The sequence below is a fragment of the Brassica napus genome, chromosome C3 (genome assembly GCF_020379485.1).
Source record: "Brassica napus cultivar Da-Ae chromosome C3, Da-Ae, whole genome shotgun sequence".
Classification (NCBI taxonomy): Eukaryota; Viridiplantae; Streptophyta; class Magnoliopsida; order Brassicales; family Brassicaceae; genus Brassica; species Brassica napus.
The window spans coordinates 53,626,277-53,633,005 of NC_063446.1; the positions used below are offsets into that span (position 1 = coordinate 53,626,277).

General features: G+C 33.4%; 1 long non-coding RNA gene across 1 annotated transcript; it reads left to right on the forward strand.

Moving 5' to 3' along the window:
- Nucleotides 1-2,689: 2,689 nt before the first annotated feature.
- On the forward strand, nucleotides 2,690-3,377 carry LOC125583586. Its single transcript, XR_007320604.1, has 2 exons — nucleotides 2,690-2,823; nucleotides 3,010-3,377. It is a non-coding gene; the product is annotated as an uncharacterized LOC125583586 (long non-coding RNA).
- The last annotated feature ends 3,352 nt before the right edge of the window (nucleotides 3,378-6,729 follow it).

Genomic DNA, 6,729 nt, shown 5'->3' on the forward strand with positions numbered 1-6,729 from the left:
GAGGTCTGGGGTAACACTGAGCTTGATGGAAGTAGTTCTTTGAAGCAGCTTATAGTGAGGAGAAAAAAGTCGGTTTGGGATCTGTAGATACACCGGGCAGACCGTCTTTTGTAGGAGCTGGGACCTAGCAAAGGAGAAATATAGGAGGTACCAGTATAGAGAGGAACAACTTGGATAAATACTCGTCAGAACCGAGCTAAACGCAACGGTCTGAGGAGATTATCAAGTTGAACTGAGGTGAGATGTTGGAAGCCATGCTCTGGTTAGGTCTTTTCCTTAGATTGTTGGAGGATTTCATGGCTTGAAACATCTAAAGTGGGTTACAGGAGGTAAACCATCGGTAGGAATTGAAGATAAAATTCTGAAATTGTAGAAACCATCGTCGGAGGAAAGTAGATCTAGGTTAAACCACCGTCCGTACGAGGTTTAGAAGGCGGAGCTCTGTTCTCGAGAGAGTGGTTGAAGCGTGCATCGGTAGTCGGGCCTGAGAGCAAAACGTAAGAAACGAGAGAAAAAGTCCAAAGATATGTAGATTTAGGATTATATCATTGCATACAATGGTACAGTACACACACGCGTGCGTAAATAAATAAAAAAATATATATATATATATATATTCAGTACAACACACTTACATGTGCGTAAACTGTATATAAGTATACAAGATTTGTCTGATGTTTTAGTACCAAGACCTGCAAATTGTAATTTCTTTGTTATGACCAATATTGAAGAAAATCCTCTGTGTGAAAAAATGGAAATTCCATGGGAAATTCAGATATATGGTGACACCAAAGAAGAATAGAGAGAAACAATCACACCCAAGAACATCAATATAATAAAATATTTATCTCTTTTATACAAATGTAAAATCTCACATAAGGTGTGATTTCCAAGTAATAATTCATTCGCCTTTATCCAAAATAATATTTAAATTATGAAATGAACAATACAACAAAAATAAAATAACTTTTTAACCCAAAAAGTTTTACGAAAAAAGAAGAAACATGAAAAAGATGTTTTTGACTTATCTACTCTCTTTTTTTGTCAACTTGACTTATCTACTCTAATATTTTGTTTTGTGTAAAAACCAAAATTCGATTCATTTACAAGTATTTTCCAACAAATTACACATCAGATTTATATAAAACATAATAAATAGTAAAATGATATAATGTTATAAATTGTGTCATTAAATAAATACTTTAGTTCATATTTTTTAACCAATCATAATATGATTCATTTTGTTTAACAATTATACTTTTGTGATTTTAATATTTTATAAAAACCAAAAAGACAAATTATCTATCCATGAAGATTCATCGCGTAGGCTTTACGTCCACAACCAACATGATACTTTTTCCTTAAAGAAGGGTTTCCTTCACTCCTAGGCCTTCCACATCAGATTCCATGTCACTAATTCAGAGTCTGTGGTGACGACACATGTCACGGTCAATCAAAAGCCAATGTTTCATTAATTCTTGAATTTAATTGGTTTTATGTGTTTACTACAGTCCAAATACATCTTCTCTAAAAAATGGTATACGAAACTTAGGGAAAGTGGCCGTCGAGTATCAATTCCCGTTTAGTCAACTGTCAATAGAAATCCAACGGTTTCACCGGTGACGAACGATTCTGATCAATGTCAGTCGGAAGCCGAATAGACTTATTTAATCTGGAGCCGTTACAGAAATTAACTTGGTTCATGCATCTTCATTAACATTCATATTAATACCTACTCTCTACTTCTCACACGATCTCACATTCAATGAATCTCTTCATTCATTCCTGTGTTAATCCTCCATTATAAATATGAAGGTTTTCTTTCAAGAAAATCATCAGTTCATTTCTCTTAATAAACAACACAAAAAGGTGATGAAAAAAAAATTGTTAAGCTCATCGTTGTATTTGACGGATTGTGATAGAAAAGTGATCAGAAACAGAATAAATGAGATGAGAAACAGAATAAACAGAGAAGAAGAGAAAAGAGGAAGACGATAGAAGAGGAGAGATAACTTTTTTTAGTGAACCTTTTTTTAAAAGATCTATTTATCTTCAGCTCATAATAATTTCCAACATCTTGGTGTTGATTTTTCATTATTGCGGCTCCCTAAAAGGTTGTTGGCCCTGATCTCAAGAATAAAACAGTTAGTGCAAATACTTATGGATATAGAATCATGTGTGAGTATGCATGATTGTGATTTTTGAGTATATTTCAATTATATCTTTTCCATACCGACTACTGGATTGTGAATTCTATTTAACTTGGCTGCTTTTGTGTCTCCAAAATTGGCTGAGTTTTGATATATACATAGAATGCATTTTTCTTATTATACTTCCAAGTTTGAGTCTGCATATATCACAATAAAATGAGGATGATGGACGAATGAGTTGAGTGTGGAATACTAAACATGTTCTTACATAAAATTGAAGTGTTGTAGTTTTGTCCAAAGACTATCTTATGCTTTATTTAGAACACTCACTTCCCATAACATATGTACTCTCTTCTCGACAAATGATACATGCTAACCTAATAAAAAAACAATCACAGCGTTGACATATTTGAAAGAAAATTCGTCCAACCGCACCTTCTATTTTGGATAAAAACAACTAGAACTAATACGATATAAAAACAATAGTTTCAAATATATATATATATATATATATATATATATATATGAAAATAATGTTTCATTGGATTATTAGATTCATTTTTTTTTTGGATTAGAACACATCTCGATGATTGTTGTGTCTCGTGCTTTCTTTCCTGCTGCTTTGTAAAGCGCCATGGCATTCATTGAGTCGTTTAAACCCAGTTGTTCTATGGTAAATAGGAGTTTTATGTACCTGAGTTTTCTTCCTCTGCTGGAGTGAATTTTCTTGATCATAGATGTGTGTTAATAATCTAAGGCTGATTTGTTAAATATGGTTTGTTGATAGTAGCTCGTCATACTGGAATATTGGTATTTTGTGCTGATGAACAACATCTTTTTTTCTCAATTGTATGGTCAGATGATGGGTAAAGTAAACCAAGGCTAGCTGAATACCTCGGGGAGTTGAAACAGAAGCAAGAAACCAACGACAGATACATGGCTGCTCTAAAAGGAGAGACTCTTACCAGGAAGCCTTACCAAAGAATTCAACCTGCGCCAAAGCCAAATGACACGCTCACAACCAAACCTCAGTAATAATGATGACTTCTTAGAAGGAGCTATTGTAACGGATGCCTCTCACTCTCGAATCTTTCTTCGATGCAAAGATAGCATGTTTCTTCTTCTTGAATCTGGCATGCTTTGTTGTTTTTGAACTGGTGCAAGATTCAGTCACTTCAAACATTTTTTTTGTGACAGTGAATAAAAATGTAAAACCCATGTTTTGTACATTTCTGCATCATCATTGTTTGCAAGCTAACATCTATAGTACATAGGATATTTAAATGGTACAAGCTGATTCATGAACAATGCAGAGACACTTGGTAAACCAAGCTGGAGACTCTAAGATGGAGAAAGACAGTATGTGCAAGTGTTTTGTTATTTGCAAAGGCACTGATCACGTGTAAAGCCTTAGCCGGCTTGTGATCAGTACTCTGCAGATGGTACAGTTTGATATCCTGGATCCACAATCTCTACAAGTCTGCAGAAAAAGGAAAAAAATGCAAAGGTAAGTAAATTGTTCTTGTCATGAATGGGTTTGAGTAATAGGAAAACAATTAAGACTTCTTAGGTGACACTTACCATGTGACCACAGCCAAAGGCCACGTCTTACCGGTTAGTCAGACAAATTGAGCAATTATGTTTCAACGAAAAACAATATCAGATGAGATTTGATTGCGACAAGGCAGTAATAGAGTGAAAGAGTAAGCAAGTTTTAGGACCTGAGTATGTTCGTCTGGTGCAGGTGATGGTAGTTCAGTACGTATAGTAGGTGTGTAAGGAGTAGGTGGTGGCCTCAGGTTTATTTTCTTAGCTACGCCCGTTGTTTTCCTTTACAGATAAGATAAGAACAGCATAAGTAGTTTAAGACAGAAAAAACGGAAAGACAGTATTTATGTTCTGTCTCTTGCAGGATAATATCAAAGAGACAGTTAAGGGAGTACCCGAGAAAGCTGAGTTCAGTTGCTGCTTGATACTGAAAGAGAATCTCCATTAGAGTAGCAAGAGCAAATGCAGCTTCTTTGGCTGACTCTGATGATCTCTCTTCATGATCTCTGTGAAATTCAAAAACTTTGCAGAGAGCAGGTCAAGATCAAAGAAAAGGGGATGGGTACAGATGGAACTGTAAACTGGGAATGAGATGATACCTGAAAGTTGTCAAATTCACGCTTAGGGATCTTGTCGTCGAACTTCCTCATGTCTTCCCATCGCCCGTCTGCAACACTGATTAAAACAATCGACAAAGCATATGAGCTGCAAGGTGAAATGAACTCAATGAACTCTGGGATAATCAGCTTCTGAAAACAGAGTAAAACAGAGTACAGCAGAGTAGAACAGAGTTGCAGAGATGAAGAAGAAGCTATTGCATGTTGTTTCACTTAGCGTTAACATAGATCTCTTGTTGACTGAGTTCTCCCTCGGCCTTATCAACACCCCTCGTTACCTTCACATTCAGAACGTAGCCTCTTGTTTGCTGTCATCTCTTCATAAGGCACATAATCTATACTCCTGGGCCAAGAGAGAGGCGTAACATATATGCTTTAGGTGCTGGTATAAGGCAATGTAGCTTCTCACTCTCCCTAGGTTCCTGATTTTACAATCAGAAGAACTCGACTGGAATTGGTCTAAATAAACAAAAGAGACTCAGATCAGCTCAAAAGTACTCAGAACAGCAGATCAAGAGGACAAAGTGTGACGCTTTGGATTTCAATTAGCAATCGAGACATAAGAACAGATCCACACAAGACAATAAGATCAGATACATACATGTGCTCACTAAGAAGAAAAAGATCAATCGTTTATGACATAATTTAACAAAGGATCCGTAAAACATATGGAGACATGAAGTAGAAGTAGATTTATCGGAATGAACAAATAATAACGTACAGAGATAAAAAGGAATTTGGGAGATCCACTTCTGAATGCTAAGGGTGGCGAAGATGATTGATGATTGATGATTGATGGAGACTGAATTAATAAGGCTTTAACACCACACGAAAAACACATAACTCCGACCGTTTCAGATTCAGTGATGAAGTTCAAAGGTCGCGGCTGGACGGAGAAGAGAGACGAACACTGGAACTTTGATGTTTTCGCGGCACAAATGAATAACAATTAATGAAACGGTGAGTTTTCGATAGTGGACACGTGTCGACACCAAAAGCTTCGATTTATCTAGTTGGAATCCTAGGTGGCTCTGTAAGGAGAGAGCAAACTCTATTATATATAAAAATATATATATATATATATATATATATATATAGATAGATACAAGATATCGAGTATACAATATGTGAATGTGAATGTTACTATATCGTTTTGAATACTCTTTTTTGAATAGGAGATTCATTTCTAAACAGGATAGTTCATCGGTGAAGTGGATTTCATATATTTGGTTACATTGTATTGATTCTTTGGTGAATTAGAATAAAAATAATATGCTATAGTTAATATAATACATTTGTTTATATTGGAAATAGTATACCTTGATGAACGAGACTTTCTATATAAAATAATTTTAATTTTAAGAGGATACTAGCTTTTGATCCGCGCGTCCGCACGGATTTGTTCATCGTAATTATATTTTCTTTTAAGTTTTTGACATTGATGTGTCTTGTTCAATATATTTAGCTTCCATCATAAACTACAAAATTGTGTTTTTCTTTTATTTGTTGTTATTTGTTTTATTTGGTAAAGTAAACATTAAAGTGTAAAATATTAGAGTTTAGGTATACTTGTGGATTTTATTTAATTATATTATAAATATCTTGACGTAAAGTTGAATATAAAATTCAGATTTGATATTAAGATTTTTAAAATAAATACATTATTTAGATAGAAACATAAATACATAAATAAAATAATGAAAGCAACTTACCAAAAAAGCATTCAAAATAAGTACTCGAACTTAATTTGACAGAAACATAAATAAAATTCATTTTATATTTGAATGTTATTTAGTAAACTAAGAAATTATTAATTTTATTGTTAATGATCGTGATTTGGGTTCATCCCGTTAAGATACACGTAATTAAAAAAAAATTTATTATTAAGTAAAATAAGAAATTATTAATTTTATTATTAAGTGACGTCAATTTATTTTAGTTGGTTTAGAAAAAGTTAAAACAAACATTACTTTTTATTATAGATCAAATATAGTTGGATAGGTTATATTTTTGTTTGAGAAAACACGACTTTAATATTTTTAATAACTAAGTTAATGTTCTATTTCTATAATTTAATAATTTATAGTCGAATTAGAATATTTAAAAATCAACTCATAGATGATAAGTTGTATGTCTTTGATCTGAATGTGAATGTAGTAGGTGATGTAGTAAATAGAGTATATGATCATTTTGGTGAGATATTCACGGTATACAACAAAATCTAAACGTAATTATAGAATAGGAATATAGTAAATGATAGTAATATTTAGTTAATCACGGTATTATTTTTGAACACGTAATGGTACGTTTGTGAACCTTCAATGGTTCCTTTGAAATAATTTAATCAGTGTTGAAAAAAAGCAATTTAATGTTACAAACATTCTAAAGATTTTGCGATGTATTTATCCTACTAA